At 43.8% G+C, this 17,751-nt stretch overlaps 1 long non-coding RNA gene across 1 annotated transcript; it reads right to left on the bottom strand.

Annotated features, from left to right (window-relative positions):
* Positions 1 to 572: 572 nt before the first annotated feature.
* On the bottom strand, positions 573 to 6,094 carry LOC126991596 (uncharacterized). Its single transcript, XR_007745688.1, has 3 exons — positions 6,013 to 6,094; positions 1,030 to 1,141; positions 573 to 690 (listed from the first exon to the last, which is right to left on the bottom strand). It is a non-coding gene; the product is annotated as an uncharacterized LOC126991596 (long non-coding RNA).
* Positions 6,095 to 17,751: the final 11,657 nt, after the last annotated feature.

The raw sequence follows: 17,751 nt of genomic DNA on the forward strand, positions 1-17,751 counted from the left end.
GCTAGGATGTGTTTTAGGATGGGTTCAAGGACAGGGTGCTAGGATGTGTTTTAGGATGGGTTCAAGGACAGGGTGCTAGGATGTGTTTTAGGATGGGATGAAGGACAGGATGGTAGGTAGGATGTCTCTTTGGGCAATCCTGCATCAGCTGACAACTTCCCACCTCAGTAAATTCAGGTTATAAAATTAAGATTCTCACAGAGCAATGGAATTTGTACTGACAGACTGTTACTGAATCACTACCAGCACTCTGGCACTTGTTACTTTTATGAATTTCCTGCATTTCAGAATTTGGACAACTATATTTCAGCTTACAAAATCCCGTTAGCAAAAATAAATTTTACTGGGATTTTTCAGACCAATTCAGACTCCTGGACTTCCACGACACCAACAGCAACACTCAGGCACTCACATCCCTTACAAATCCCTGCACATCAGAATCCGGACGCCTAGATTTCAGTGTAATTTCCTCCTTAGTAAACTGAGGTAAACGTAGTGATTTCTAAGACCAATTCAGACTAACCGACTTCACTATCTGGGAGGCAACACTCAGCACTAACATCCAGGCCGGGCGCTTGGTGAAGCCCCTCCTGACGAGTCGCCGTTCACCGACGCGCTCCAGCGGCAGACTGCTGAGGCCGAGGGCGTACACATGGCGGGCCAACACACAGGTCAGAGTGTGGAGGGTTTCTGCAGGGAGGAGGATAAAAGTGGCAGTTATGTTGGGCTGTTGGAGGCTGCATCTTCACCAGCTACCTTCCTCTAACACTTCTGAGCTTTTATTTAATTCTTTATCATCAGTGAACTCATCCCTGAGCCTAGAGAGGCATGAAAAGACCCTTCATTAAAAGCAGGCCAGCAATGCTGCATATCTAAATGATTCTTTACCTATCCAAGGGCAGACAAAGTACATCAATCAGTGACATAACAAAAGCACTGCATAAGGAGGAGTAGGAGCACTTTCTCCAGCACCCTCAGCCTGTTATCTCTTTGGCAGGAAGAGAGGCAACGTGAGGCCTGGCTCCTTACCGCCCACTCCTTGATAAGCTCATCCCTGTGGGTGAGGGAGGGCAGGGTGGTCCCAGAGCTCACCAGATATGCACACGTTAAGGTTGGCCTTAATCCACGGCACGCGGAGGGTCTGAAAGGTGCGCCACAGACTTACACATCATGCTGGACTTTTCATGTGAGGAGTTCTAGATCAGATAATCGTTTTAGGCTTGGTTACACATGATGTCGGACTTTCAACATGAGAAATTCAACCTAAGATAATCCTAGTGACTGGCAGAGCAAAAAATGTATATTGGTTACACACACACACACACAAGTTAAGCAGTGACATCAGTAATAATCACCATCATTAGAGTACTCCAGTTCCCTTGGAGAGGATAGAGTTAAACCACAAACACTTGCAGCACATTCTGAGGGTGGCAAGACACTGTGAGAATATTACCAACAGTCATGTAACACAAAGGGGCAGCTATGTCTTTGGCCAGTCCATAATTATACTTGTCACAAACACTTGCAGTATATTCTGAGGGTGGCAAGACACTGTAAGGAATATTACCAACAGTCATGTAACACAAAGGGGGCAACTATGTCTTTGGCCAAGCCATAATTATACTTGTCACAAACACTTGCAGTATATTCTGAGGGTGGCAAAACAGTGACGGCCTGCCTGCATGCTTGCTGACAGCTAGTCACCACTGCTAACAAGGAGCATGTTTAAGGTGCGTCTCTTCACTCACCCGCTGACTGCACCCCATACGGTCAACTTGGGTAAGCCTCCATGTAGCTGCCCTTCCCATTCTAAGAGTTACATGAGTCGTGAGTTATGTGAGCGTCCCCGTGGCCATACAATACTTATGGTTGTGACTTTACTATATATATTCTCCATTTTTTGTATTCTATTATTTTCTATCAATATTAACCGGGCAAATAAGTTTACTCTCATAATTTAATGGTCTTCTATTTTTTTTTTTATTTACAGCACAGAGAGCAACTCAAGGGCAACAAAAAGATGTAAAAAAAAAAAAATAACTGTTCCCCTCATACAGCAATAAGTCTAGAGTGGCCAATAGAGAGGTCAATTTCGGGTGGAGAAGTGTCTTGATACTCTCTTCTTGAAAGAAGTCAAGTCATAGGCAGGAGGAAATACAGACGAAGGAAGGCTGTTCCAGAGTTTACCAGTGAATGTGATGAAAGAATGGAGATACTGGTTAACTCTTGCATAAAGGGTTTGGACAGTATAGGGACGAGCTTGAGTAGAAAGTCGTGTGCAGCGTGGCTGTGGGAGGGGGGGAGGCATGCAGTTAGCAAGTTTCGAAGAGCAGTCAGCATGAAAATTTCGATAGAAGATAGAAAGAGTTGAAACATGGCGGCGGAATTTAAGAGGTAAAGACTATCAACAAGAGGAGGAGAGCTGATGAGACGTAGAGCCTTAGCCTCCACTCTGTCCAGAAGAGCTGTGTGAGTGGAGCCCCCCCACACGTGAGATGCATACTCCATACGAGGGCGGACAAGACTCTTATATATGGAAAGCATCTGTGCGGGGAAGAAGAACTGGCGGAGACTGTACAGAACGCCCAACCTTGAGGAAGCTGATTTAGTGAGAGAGATGTGAAGTTTCGAGTTGAGATTTTTAGTTAAGGATAGACCGAGGATATTTAGTGTTGAAGAAGGTGACAGCTGAGTGTTATTGATGAATATGGGAGAGGTGTTTGGAAGATTGTGTCGAGTTGATAGGCGGAGAAATTGAGTTTTTGAGGCATTGAAGGACACAAGGTTCCTTTTATCCCAATCAGAAATGATAGCAAGGTCTGAGGTTAAGCGTTCTGCAGCCTCCAGCCTGGAGTCATGTAATTCCTGTTGAGAGGGTCTTCTGTTGAAAGAAGTTGAATAATGCAGAATTGAGCCATCAGCGTATGAGTGGACAGGACAGTTTGTTATGGAAAGATCATTGATGAATAACAGGAACAGAGTGGGTGATAGGACAGAGCCCTGTGGAACACCACTGTTGATAGTTCTAGTAAGTAATGGCACCAGTCCTCTCTGCCAAGGATTAATTCTAGTTTTCCTGAAGGAGTCTCATTATGACACCCACCTCATGGCTGCCAGTTCTGTTCCACTCATCCATCATGCACTGGTAGTGAGGGCCGGCCACTGCAGGCACTCAAACATAATGAATGACCTTGATCAAGCCTATCGTTATGCTGTCCAGCTTTCTAATGTTGCAGGGTGTTGGGGGGTAGAGGAGAAGGAGTAGCTAGAATAATTTTCCAGGGTTGGTGATTTTTTTTTTTTAAATCAAAGAAATCAAAAAATCATTGATTTTTTTTTTTTTTAATTTTCAGATTTTTTTATTATTATTATTATTATTTTTTATAAATATATATCCTGCTGAGTGATTTGAAAGTCTCCATAGGTTACTTTAAGTTTGAGTTTAGGGCCTGTAAGTCTGAGCACAGTCAAGGATCCAGATACATACTTGTTCAATACTTGTTTGTAGTTGGTACAGGAGCAGGTTTAGGACAGATAGAGTTGCCTGAAGTTGTCATTTTCATGACAGAATATTATATTATTACCACAGAGAAGAATATCTACTTCTGTTACTGTTTGGTTGCTAACCTTGGTTATTATTATGATACATTGCCTGCCAAGTTAGTAAAGACTAAAGGAGGAGGATTTTGGGGGGAGCATCAATGTGTCAAAAACTGGTCCTGTCATTTCGTCAAATCAGCAAAAAACTAAATCCATCAAATTTTCCAATGTTTCCATTTTGTCAAAAACAGCTTTTTACCCTTATCCCATCAGTGTAGCAACAAGTTCATATCATTTCAATGCATCAAAAATGAGAAGGCATCAATATATCAATAAATCCAGATGTTATCAAAGCATCAAATTGTTAAGTCATCAGAGCATAAAAAAAATCAAAGTTATCAAAGCATCAAAAGTCTAGTCCATGATGACACTATGGGGTATTACGACTTTCACAATGGTACACCATCACAACTACCTGACAATGGTACACCATCACAACTACCTGACAATGGTACACCATCACAACTACCTGACAATGGTACACCATCACAACTACCATTAATGCAAATGTTTCTACATCAACGAGTAAAGTGGTGTGACACAGTATGATCGAGACTAACTTGGGAACCAAATTCTCGAACTAACAAGTGATACTCTGTTCGGGGTCACGAGGCAATATCAATGAAAGCCTCAGTCATACCCTTGACAGATCAGAACGGGGTCTGTACCTTGTAGCACCAGGAGCACTTCAGCCTGAGGAATTAACAGAAATGTAAAGTGCCATCTATCAATAAGATGCCGGCCAACTACTCCATTATCCGGGGTAAGATCCACCATGGAAATGGACAGTATATTCATATGCAGTTTATCTCAGCTGTGGGCCACACGATGGACAGGCACCTTTAGTTTCTAGAGGCGGCCCACACTCGAGACAGATACGATTCAGATGATGCTGATGAAGCTGCTGTTGACTAAGAAAATCAACCTTCTCAGCAACAGAATCATTGTCCCTGCGCTGTGTGTCTGGCACCCCTAGAGAGAACGATCTGCTTCAGGCCTTGCAATAATGCACAGGTCTGTGTAGGCTGCAACAGCGTCACAGAAACCATGAGGTATCCATGTCCTATCTGCAGGGGCCAGGTGCAGGAGTGATTAGAAATACTCACTCAGCAAGATATGAAATACTGCTGCTTCATTTCTAGTTTTGAACGCTGCTGATTAATTGCAACCCCCAGTCTTCAGAGGGAAGAATGACACTCTCAATTTTATGGTTCGTAGGTTATTTATTGTAAAAAAAAGTCACTTGAAATAAAGACTGATATTGATATGTATCTTGTTGTGCTGCCTCGCGCTTCATCTGCTGGACCTGAACATAATGTGTCGATGTTTTGCCTAGATCTGAAGATGTTTTTGACATTTTGGAAATATATGAAGTTTTGGATGCATTGATTTGATTTTATCCATTTTTGATGCTTTGAAGCCATCTAGTGTTTTTGATGATTTGATAACATCCAGGCAGTGTAAGCTTTTTTATAACTTGATAAGATACAGCTTTTTGGATGCTGTGAAAAGATAGTCTTTTTGGCGTTTTGATAGGCCTGACACCCTTGGAATAGTTTTGATGCTTAGAAGGCGCCCGATTTTTTACCAAGTAAAAAACATATGGCAAGTTGGCAACATTAGTGCAAGAGGATATAACAATGTAGGATTATTTATTTATTTATTTATTTTTTTTTTTTTTGGGGGGGGGGTATATACCTCGAAGAGAATAAATGAATCAATACATATGAATAGGTTGTTTTACTTTACCATCTTTGGAGCACATCATTTAACTTATGGAAGACTTTTAGTTAAAAAAAAAAAAAAAATCATGATTTTTTAGTAAAAAAAATCAATGATTTAATCATTTGATTAAATCAATTTGATTTAATCATTGCCAACTCTGTAATTTTCCACTATATTTTTATACTTTTTTATCATGGTAAAAATGCATTTAAATATGCCTTTTGTCCTTGTTAAGCTTGGTGCTGGCTGACTGATTGATAATGGAAGTAGTAAAACAGGAGGAGGGGGAAGAGGAGGAGGAGGAGGAATACATAGGAAGAACAGACACTAGAAGACCTATCGGTCTATGGCGAGGGTGTCAGTTTACTACCGCTACTACTAGTAATCTACGTGTGGTAGAACAGGACAGAAAAGATGAAGGCTCCTTCCCACCCACCTCTCCCTCCGGCAACGTGCAGGAAATAGTTAGAAGAGAACACCATGTACCTTTAAGGAAGAAAGGGACATGGAAATTTTACAAAGAGAGAAATAAGAGGAAATTACTACCCTTAACACACTACTGGTAACCTAAGCTGTGGGGGAAAATGACTTCATTACATAAGAACATAAGAACATAGAAACACAGGCAGACTTGAAGAGGCCAAGTGGCCTACACAGGACAGCCCCAGAATCCCCCCTAATACTCACGATGGGTGAGGTGGAGGCTTGATCCTCGTTTTACCGGCGGTACTAGGCACGCACCAGTAACCTGTCACCTTACTGCACCCACCTCACTCCATCTGTCATGCGGACATTAACTGTTACTTTACTCTTTTGTTAACTTACGCTACTTGCAATCTAGGTTGTGGGAGAGAATAATATGGATTTAGGTTGAGGTCTTGCTGTAATCTGTCTGAAAACATGCGAAGAAGGGTCAGTATAATCTTATATCCCTGAAGTACTTATCAATGAAGACTTGAAGCTATTGATACTCTGTGCGCTAACTACTGACGGTGGAGTCTATTCCAGTGATCGACGACTCTATTATTGAAAAACTTTTGCGCACCAATGTGTTACATCAGTTTCCTTCAACTTCATACCGTTGCTGCGTGTTATTGTGTTGGTGTATCTCTGAAATAGACTATCTAAAGGAGGAGGAGGAGGAGAAAGGGAATAAAAAGCATTGTTGTTTTCCTATATCCTAACAAATGCTGGCAGCAGGCTTGGTGAACAAAAATTACTGGAGTAAGAGGAAGAGTTGCATTGCCAGGTGAAATGAAGGAAAGGGTGGGTGAGGCATGGGGGCACGAAACTGAACTCACCATCCAAGGACTGCAGGCTGGAGGGCATACTTGGCACATCCTTGTAGTGGGGCAGCAGGAGGAACCAGTGGGAGGTGTAGGGTGGAGGCCGACCACCTGGCAGGACATCTTGGCAGGGCTCAGCGTGTGGCCTATGAACCTTGAGTTGGAGCAGCGTTGGAACACTCTCCTCATCGTTCTCTGTCCCTGTGGTGGTGCTGGCCTGGCTCTTCCTCTGGGCTGAGTCTCTGAAATGGGAAAGCAGCATTCATCAAGGCATTACTATAGGAGACAATGCACGTACAGAGGGAAGAGTGCAGTCGCTACAAGCTTCTTTCAACAGCAAGGGAGACAGCAATGGACAAAAATCACATTAGCAGCGACAAAAAGCCTGCTGGACGCTGCTCTCACCAAGGAAAAGAGAATGAGCACACACCAATGTTTCAGGGCCAACATTTAGGACAGAATGGTTTTGAAGGACTGGCTCGCACTACAAACACCCTCCCCCTCTTCCTCTTCCTACATCTCTTCCTCTTCCTATCCCCTGCTCCTCCTTCTCTTCCTGCCCCCTCCTACTGCTTCTCCTTCTCTTTCTCTCTATCTCCTCCTCCAACTCCTTACCTAATATATATGCTTTGAAGAGGAAGAAAAGGAGGAAGAGAAGGGATAGGAAGAAAAGAGGAGGAGGGGAAAGGAAGAGAAAGAGGAGGAAAGGAAAAGGAGGGAGACAGGAAGAGAAAGAGAAGAGAGAGGAGGAGGAAAAGGAATAGTGAATGCATCAACATAAAAGCCTGCTGGACGCTGCTCTGACAACGGTAAGAAGAATGAGAGGCTGGAAGATAGGCTGGCTGTTAATTTCCTCGTTTTTCAATATTTTCCAGAGTTTTATCATCTATTTTTGTTTTTTTACAGTTGAACACAGTTGTTCATGGGCCAAATATTTGTATACATTTTTATTCTTCATTGTTCATTTCAGCTAAATCATTCGTATTCATAATCTACACAGATGGATTGCAATGTGTGTGTGTGTGTGTGTGTGTGTGTGTGTGTGTGTGTGTGTGTGTGTGTGGGAGGATACCCAGAGACACACACTGGCAATCCTTGCAGACTCTAATGTTCTTATGACTAGAAGTATTTACAGGGACAGAAGGAATTTACTTCAGGGCACACAGGGACAGGATGAGAACACACAATGATATACAAGGACAAGGAAAATGGACATATGCACAAAAATAGGATACGTTTAAAAACATGTCCCTTACGTGGTTGGCGGTCATGCACGCCCACAGCCCTTAGTGCATGGCGGGCGGTGACGTGCAGGCTGTAGGCGTGGTCCACCCTGGCGGCTCCTCCTCCACGCCGCTCGATGAGTTGCTGCCACCACACACGGCTGCTCCCTCGCCAGACGGTAAATGTCATCGCCAACTGCAGACGTAATTTCATGCAGTATATACGTACATAAATTCTTGGGCTATATTATGTCATATGTTATATAAAGATTTCATGAGATATAATGTCATGTATTATTTGAACATTTAAACTTAAAAGCCTGCAAGATGTCAGTCAGTCTACACATCAGCAAATATTGTGGCCCAGTTGTGGCGTGGGTTGTGAGAGGAACACCAAGTAATTGACCACAACTTTGCAGAGGTTTGAATGTACTATTTATAGTAAACATATAGTGGTAAAACAAATGGTTTAGTTTAGTTTGATTTCCAAGAGCTGAAGCAAAAAGTGTTACAAGCCAACTTGAGCTCCCCTTCCTCCTCCTTTTCCTTCTTATTACAGTTATTATTATGAGAGACAAATCAGGCAGAAAGGGAGGAAGGCTGACACTGTGAGCTTCCACTCCAGCAGCCCACACACACCGCAGACCACAAGAAGGAAAGCTAAAGCAATGAGAAAACTAGAAAGAAGCTGAGATACTGTAGAAGATTATACAAGTGGAGGGACAGAGAGACAAGGCAACAGATATCCCAAAATACACCTCTCCTCCTCCTCCTCCCCCTTACATTCCTCCTGGCCTGGCACCGCCGCCTCCCCCGCTGTGCTGCCTTGCCAGTGATTTCTCTCACATGCAAGTGAAACCTTAGGGAGGAATACACCCTGACCCCAAGATATTTATAGTTATCTCGTACATCTTGAATGGCTTGGTTTCCTATACAATATGGTAGAGGAACAGGAGCATCAAGGAGATTCCTACAACAGTTCGTTCTGGCACATTTACCAACTGAGAAAGATAAACCCGTGAACACATACTCGCTTCTTCCTCTGGCACTACTCTCCTCTACACTAAGCATACTGCACTACTCTCCCTGCCGCCTGACAGCCGCTGGTGATCCTCAGCTTCCGTGTTGCAGAGCGGCGCCCCGTGCTGTGTTTACCTTCCCTGCAGATGATGACGATGATGTACGTGGGTTGGCGCCCTTGCAGCGGGAGCACAATCCCGTGACATTCCTGTCTCGTTTCCGTTACAGTTTGCGTTTGCTTGTTCAGTATCAGTAATATTTTTTTTCTATCATTTCCGGCTGCTGGTTCTGCTCAAAGGGTTGTTTGTACGATACAACGTGGGGACTTGTTATTCGTCTCGTACTGCACCAAGGACGTCCGTCCAGTGGGAACATATGGCCCGAGGACGTGGTGGTCGAGGAGGCCGGGGGCAGGAGCTCAATAGTAAGACCAACGCTCATAAGATTGTTTCCAGTGCCTCTGCCGCAGCAAGTATTAATGCTGACGGTAGTGACGACCATAGATGGGCACGATAACAGAAAATTAACCTTATTCCCGATACCCGATAACTGATAATGGAAAACCTTATCGGTGATAACCGATATTCGTTAACTGCAGACACAAATATAAGCGATAACCGATAACCGATATAAATCCATTATTCCGATACTAGCTAAAGTCCGGCAAATCTTAAGTGGCGGCTCTGACGTAGACAGCCCGCTAGACACTGGTGCTATATGTCTCCAACTGACCTCGCGTACCGTGCCTCTCACACCCTTCTCTCTCTCTCTCTCTCCCCGTGTCTCTCTCTTTCACTCTCACTCTAGTATAAAAACAGATATGTTTTTTATGATTGATTCTCTATCTGTGAGTGAATACAAAGAAATTTGTACAACACTTGGCCACCGCGGCGTTGTCATGCTCTTCTCAACCCAACATAGTGTGCTGGCTTAGGGGAAACACCGTTACAGGCTGGACAAAAGCATGAAATTTTGCATGGGGTCTTTTATGGGTCTTCTCAAAAAAATTAGAAGGGGTGCCCCAATGGCAAGCTTCAGGGAGCTCAGAAATTCAAGATGGCGTCCAAGATGGCTGCCAGAACCCGTTTTTGCCCATATTTCAGCCATTTGTGGTGATGTAATGTTGTGCAACAACTCTTTTCATGGTTTTGATGGTCAAGGATTTCAAAAATGATTATACCAAGCTTATATGATAGCACTGCTAAATAACTTACTTTGATTTACAAATTACACAATTCCATGCCTCAGACTGCCGAGCGATGGTCACTCAAGTCTGCCCGTCTAACCCTATTTCTCAGTGCCTAAAGCAGAGTTCTTGCATAATGATGCTATTTGTATCTCACATGACCGCTGGACACAACCAGATTCTGGTTGTCGGAATGTATTAGGCCTACAATACATCATTTCCATGTGGTGACGTCAGGTATATTTCAAACATGTGAAAATGCGACAACAGTGATGCAATGGGTCAGATTATTGCGGGCAACAGTTTTACCACAGCCACGCAAAAATGAAAGAGACATAGTTAGGGAGGAACAAGAGCTGCATCTGTCAGTGCCAAGTATCATCAACTGGAATTCTTGTAGAAATTTTTGTTTTCACATCAACAAAATGTTCTTTAGCTTGTGCTTGTATTGTTTGTGTTTTGCTTGCAGATGTGGTGGCCACGTGGTGTTGGTGTCATGGATTGGACCAAGTGCATTATTTGTCGAGAAGAAACCCTAAAACCATTAAAATGTCCAATGAACAGTTTAGCGGGAACTCCTGCTGAGAAAAAGGAAACCTATGAAACCTTTTTGAGCACTGTGGAGGAGTTTCGCACACTAGATGCATTACCGGTGAAACTACTATTTGAAAGTGACATAAGCGCTGAAGTTCTCATTGAAAACAAAGCATCATGGCACAAAGCTTGTCATCTGAAATTTGCCAGTTCCAAGCTCAGCAAAGCCAAGAAACGAAAAGAAACAGCCTCTGTAGAAGTCCCCCAGAGAGTATGCAAGCGAGCATCTCTAGACAAACAAGTTTGCTTGTTCTGCACAAAGGGAAATGAAACTGAACAACTACACAGTTTCTGCACCTTTGATGCTGATTCTAATGTTCGGAGCATGGTCACTGAACTGCAGGACACTGAACTTCTGTCGCGGATGGCCAGTGGAGATCTTATTGCCATTGAGGCTAAGTATCACTTGAAGTGTTTGACTTCTCTCCGCAACAGGTACAGAGCACATGTGAGAAAATGTAATCCTCAAGAAGAAAACATAAGTGAAAAGATGAAAGAAGGTGTTGCATTCATTGAACTTGTCAACTATATTGAAAAGTGTGTTGACAATGGCACTCTCCTTTTCAAACTTTCTGAATTGCACAGTATGTACGTAGGGCACTTGGGAAGTTTGGGAATTCACAAAGCCATCAACAAAACAAGGCTGAAAGAACAACTTTTGAAGAGATTTCCAGAAGCTCAGGCACAGTCTGATGGACGAAATGTCATTGTTGTATTTGAAAGTGGGATGAGAAGCATGCTTAGAGATGCCCTGAAAAAACGTGACTACACAGAGGATGCCTTCACGCTTGCAAAAGCGTGAAACACTAGAAATTTGCATCATAACTAGCCGATCTGTGGATGAAATAGGTTCCGGCGGCCATCTTGGACGCCATCTTGAATTAGCACCCTTGGATGACCTGAATTTTGGGCACCTTCCAGAATTATTCTTCATATGGTAGAGAAGACATATGCCAAATTTGGTGCTTTTGTCCGCCCGGTAACGGTATGGCCCAGGGTTGACCTTAAGCCAGCACACTACATCCTCCTCCTCCCCCTTCACCCCTTTCCTCTCTTTTTTTTCCCTTACCTTTAAATTCCTTTCATTTTTTTCCCTCTTCTATTCACAGTCATCCGCTCCCTCCTCTTCTCTCTCACCCATAACCCCATAATATTCCTCTCCCATGTTTTCCCCCTTCCTTCCTTCCCTTTCCTCACCCCGAAGTCTTTAATTTCTCTCTCTTTTCCCTATTTTATCCTCGTCTGTACACTCTCCCTTTCTCTTGCCCAAAGCACACCCTGGTACTCTTTTCCCTTTTTCTCCCTCTTCATCTTTTTTTATCTTTCTCCCCTTTCCTCCTCTTCCCTTTAAGTTCTCCGCATATTCTCCCTTCATTCCACATCTATCATCTCCCTCCCATTCTCTTCCACCCATCACTTTAATACTCCTCTCTTCTCATTTTCCCTCTCCTCCTTTCCCTCTATCTCTCCCCTCACCCATAATTTCCTTTCATTTTTCCCTCTTCCATCATTATCTATCCACTTCTTCCACTTCTCTTCTACCTCCTCTCCTCCCCCTCTCCACCTTTTATATACTCCTCCCTCCCTTCCTCCTCCTCCTCCTCCTCCTCCTCCTCCTCCTCCTCCTCACCTGGAAGCCTCTCAGACCTAAATATTACCTTCCTAATTAAGGCTTCGGACGGAGGAAAAGGAAAGTCTGTATGAGATGAAGTATGGAGGAAAGGAGGGAAAAATAACGTTATTGTTAGAGAGAGAGAGAGAGAGAGAGAGAGAGAGAGAGAGAGAGAGAGAGAGAGAGAGAGAGAGAGAGATTTACATAGAAAATCAGACCACACAGACCCCATGGTCCAGACTTGGTGGTCTGTCCTTAAACCTAAGTGATTTTATATTAATCAGAAGACTCCAAAACGTTGCATTTCTACTCTAGTTGATATTAAGTTGAAGGAAGTGACGGTCGAGCTTATTTTTGAAGGAGTCAATCGTGTTACACTGGACCACTGATGATGGGAGCTTATTCCGTTCTCGCACTACATCGTTGGTGAAGAAAAATTTGGTGCAGTCTGAATTTACTTGTCTACATCTGAGTTTTACGCCATTGTTCCTCGTGCGCAAAGTGTCATCGATCATAAACAATGTTGATCTGTCTACATTCGTGAAACCATTAAGTATTTTAAAACATTCGATCAGCCTTTCTTCGTAGGATTTGTTGCGCAAGGAAGGGATAATTTTCGTTGCCCGACGCTGAACACCTTCTAATTTAGCAATATCCTTTGCATGGTGGGGAGACCAAAACTGTACCGCATATTCCAAGTGGGGTCTGACTAAACTGTTGTAGAGCGGGAGTATTACATCTTTATTCTTAAATAAAAAGTTTCTTTTAATGAAGCCCAACATTCTGTTCGCTTTATTTGCTGCATCGATGCATTGCTGTGAGAATTTGAGGTTTGACGCGATTTTGACCCCCAAGTCCTTGACGCATTGAACGCTTTTGAGTTTAACGCCGCGCATTTCGTAATCAAACTTCTTATTCCTCGTTCCAACTTGAAGGACCTGGCACTTGTCTACGTTAAAGGGCATCTCCCATCTATCCGACCAAGCTGAAATTTTGTGCAAATCCTCTTGGAGGCTTTGCCTGTCTTCGTCAGTGAGAACCGAGTTACCAATCTTTGTGTCGTCTGCAAATTTACTAATGCGGTTATTGAGTCCAACATCCACGTCGTTGATGTAAATAATGAAAACACTGGGCCAAGAACCGAGCCCTGAGGACGCCACTAGTGACCGGCGCCCACTCTGAGTTAAATCCGTCAATCACTACTCGTTGTTTTCTGTTGCTCAACCAATTCGCGATCCATTGGTTTACCTGACCGTCAATACCTATTTGCTTTAATTTGTAAAGTAATTTATGATGCGGGACTTTATCAAACGCTTTCTGGAAATCAAGATAGACTACGTCCAGTGATTTGGTTACGTCATAAACAGTGAAGAGGTCGTTATAAAAGGTTAATAGATTTGACAGGCAGGATCTTTTGTTTCGGAAGCCATGTTGTGAGTCCCCAATTAATGAGTGGCTTTCAAGGTAACTCACAATTTTGTCTCTAATTATGCCCTCAAGTAGCTTACCTACAACCGAAGTTAGACTAATGGGCCTGTAATTACCTGGTACTTTTTTGTCTCCTTTCTTAAAAATCGGTGTCACGTTAGCCTTTTTCCAATCTGAAGGGACAATGCCTTGTCGCAAGGACATATTGAATACGGTTGTGAGAGAGGAGAGTATTTCGCTCTTTGTTTCTTTCAGCAGAGTTGGATATACTTTATCAGGTCCAGGACTTTTATTTGTTTTAAGTGATTTGAGGGCTTTAAGGACTTCATCGGGTTTTATTTCAAAGTTAGACAATGCATGCTCGGGATTTACATTAGTACTGGTGTTGGTGGTGGTGGTGGGAGGACTGTTATTATTAAACACCGAGGAAAAGTAATTATTTAATAGGTTTGCAACGTGTTGGCTGTCAGTCACTAGTGCACCGTCGCTGTTTGTTAAAGGTCAAATTCCACTTCTGATCGCCTTTCTGTTGTTTATGTAACAGAAGAAGGCTTTCGTATTAATATAACAGGTGGCTGCAATATTTTCTTCATATCTACGCTTTGCATGATGCACTAATCTTTTTACTCGTCGCCTTGAATCATTGTAAAGTCTAATGTTTTCGGTCGTGCTTTGGTCTTTCTTTAACCTGTAAGACAATTTTCTCTCCTTGACTGAGTGTTTAATTTCGCTATTAAACAACGGTGGACTTTTATTAGTGTTAATTCGCTTCTCGCACAAGGGTACAAATGTGTCCTGCTGAGTGAGTAAGTGATTTTTAAAGTTTAGCCAGGCGTCCTCTGCATTGCCGTCATCTGATAGTTGCATATCTATTAGTTTTCGTCGGATTTCTACGAAGTTGGCTCTTTTGAAATTGGGCACCTTAACTTTATTTTCAGTCACCGATGTTTGAGCTCTAATGTCAACGCGCACTAGTTTATGATCGCAGGAACCGAGGTGTTCTCCTACCGTGACATTACTGACTAGGTTATCTTGGGTCGCTATAACAAGGTCAAGTATGTTATTTTGTCGAGTTGGTTCAGAAACCATTTGGCTTAGATAATTTTCCTCTAGAAACTCGATCATTCTATGGGACTCACCTTCTGTACCCGACAGTGTCGCCCAGTCGATATGGGGGAGGTTAAAGTCTCCTAGTATCAGTGAGTCGCTGTTATTAAGTGACTGCCTTAAGACGCTGTACATTTCAAGATCGCCATCAAGTGATTGCCCCGGAGGCCTGTAAGTGACAGATATATTTAAATTGACTTTTGCAATGTTTACTCGCACTGCACAAATGTTCAACGTTACTGTTTCTTGGTGTTTTGTCAGTAGGTTGCAAGTAGCTTTTGACAAAAAGGGCGACACCACCCCCTCTACGGTTTACACGATCATTGTTGAAGAATCTGTAGCCATCTATGTTGTATTCGGAGCTTAAATCAATATTAGTGGTGTCGATAAATGTTTCGGTTATAGCAATTACGTCAAAGTTTTCTGTCAGAGCAAGACATCGCAGTTCATCAAACTTGTTTCTTAGGCTACGCGCATTGAAACTAAGGACTCTTAGGTTATCTTGAAGCTTGGTAATAGAGGTACTGGAGGGTTCAATGTTACGAGTCTGTTGCGGTGTATGGTGTCTATTTACACGGGCGGGATGGAAGGACGTGGCTGAGAGTCGTTTTTTGTTGTTCGGGCGTTACGTACGGCGTTGTTGAGGAGCCTTCCAAATCTGGCTGCCCCGATGGGGGACAGGTGTATGCCGTCCCTTTGGAAAAGTCTACTCAGGCCGTAGAAATCGTTCCAGGCGTTAAAGAATTCGACGTCAAGCTCTCCGCAGAGAGTCTGCAGGCGGTTGTTGAGGCTGAAGGCCTTACTGTAGAAGTCGCCCTCATCCCATGTCCGTGGTAGAATTCCTGAAATCATAATATTAGGGGATTTAGACTTATACTGCTGGATGAGCCTACGGTACTTGTCCAGCAGTTCCTCAGACCGGGTCGTGGTGACGTCGTTTGTACCTGTGTGGAGAACAAAGAGTGAGTCATTAGAGGCCTCAGCGGAGACCTCGTCCAGGGCAGCTGTGATGTCGTCAACACCAGCTCCAGGATAACAGTAGTTACGCCTACGACGGGGGACTCTGCCACAGAATTCAACCACCTGATGGCGAATCATAGAGTCACCGACCAAGAAGGTGCTCTGTTCCTCGTCCTCCTCCTCCAGTATGGCAAATCTGTTGTAGCAATGAGTAGGATAAATGGCTCTAGGGGCGGGTCTGGCTCCTCCTCTCACGGGGGTGAAGCATTCAGCGTCAGCTCTACCGGTTCCCTGTGACGCGCCTTCTTCGGAAGGTGGCTGGGCATCGAGTGCAGGTGAGGAGGGTGATGAGGCGTCCGTTGCAGGAGGGGCGACGATGTTGGCCTGGATAAACTCCTGCAAGGTATCAACAGTACTTGTTAGTTCGGTGATCTTCTTCTCGCCAGCCGTCAGCCTTTCGTCCTGTTGAAGGAGTCTCGTTTCCATCTGCTGTGTCAACAGGCAGATCTTGCAGACGGTCGATCGTCCTGAGAAGAAATGACCAGAGAAGTTTGCTGTGCAAGTCGAACATTTCTTTAGCGCCATCTTGGTAAGGAGGAGAGAGCAAGTGAGTAGTGTTTATCTATATATTTGCTTTGCCTTTTCTTTTTCGTAGGGCAGAGGGACGCGTGCGTGAATAAACGAGAATAAGTGAGAGAGAGAGAGAGAGATGGGAAGGCGTAGGAGGAGATAGGGATGGAGGGAGGAAGAGGGCGAAGGAAGGGGGGAGCGAGAGAGGGTGGGAACGAGATAGGGAGTGAGGAAGGAGAGACAGAGAGGGGCAAGTGGGGGGGGCAATGGAGGGAGGCGAGAGAAAAGGAGGACCGAAACGCGAGGGACGAGAGGGAGAGACGCAGGTGCTGAGGATTACTGTGTCTCTGGGGAATAATCTGGTCAAGTCAGGTCAGGTAAGTCTGAACACCTGCAGAAGGGAGTGGCGTCAGGTGGAATCTGGAAATATATAAAGAATGTGGCGGAAAGAGTGTAACACTGTGTTTTGTGTATATGTGTATATATGTTTTACAGGGCGCTATGGCGAGAGGGTAGATACAGGCAGAGAGGTAGTAAAAATAAGGGCAACACTTAATCCTGTCCAGCAAGCACGTGGTCGCACAGCAAACAGCACACCTCTGCAGGCAGCTAACTCGGTTGACAATAAGCAGTACGCAGCACGACGCGAAATAGCACACGGCACACAGCACAGCAAGATTTACAGTACAGTTCAGTACAGCACACGAGGTGGAATCGCAAGCGGAGAGGTCACGGAAGTGGGAGCGCGTGCGGTTTGACCTCTCAGGTGAGGCAGGCCGCTGAGAGAGAGAGAGAGAGATTTACATAGAAAATCAGACCACACAGACCCCATGGTCCAGACTTGGTGGTCTGTCCTTAAACCTAAGTGATTTTACATTAATCAGAAGACTCCAAAACGTTGCATTTCTACTCTAGTTGATATTAAGTTGAAGGAAGTGACGGTCGAGCTTATTTTGAAGGAGTCAATCGTGTTACACTGGACCACTGACGGTGGAAGCTTATTCCATTCTCGCACTACAACGTTGGTGAAGAAAAATTTGGTGCAGTCTGAATTTACTTGTCTACATCTGAGTTTTACGCCATTGTTCCTCGTGCGCAAAGTGTCATCGATCATAAACAATGTTGATCTGTCTACATTCGTGAAACCATTAAGTATTTTAAAACATTCGATCAGTTTTCCTCCAGGCGACGTTTCTCAAGAGATAACATGTTAATGGTAGAAAGACTTTCTTCGTATGATTTGTTGCGCAAGGAAGGGATCATTTTAGTAGCCCGACGCTGAACACCTTCTAATTTAGCAATATCCTTTGCATGGGGGAGACCAAAACTGTACCACATATTCCAAGTGGGGTCTGACTAAACTGTTGTAGAGCAGTATTACATCTTTATTCTTGAATACAAAGTTTCTTTTATGAAGCCCATCATTCTGTTCGCTTTATT

This window comes from Eriocheir sinensis, unplaced genomic scaffold, assembly GCF_024679095.1.
Source record: "Eriocheir sinensis breed Jianghai 21 unplaced genomic scaffold, ASM2467909v1 Scaffold303, whole genome shotgun sequence".
Classification (NCBI taxonomy): domain Eukaryota; kingdom Metazoa; phylum Arthropoda; class Malacostraca; order Decapoda; family Varunidae; genus Eriocheir; species Eriocheir sinensis.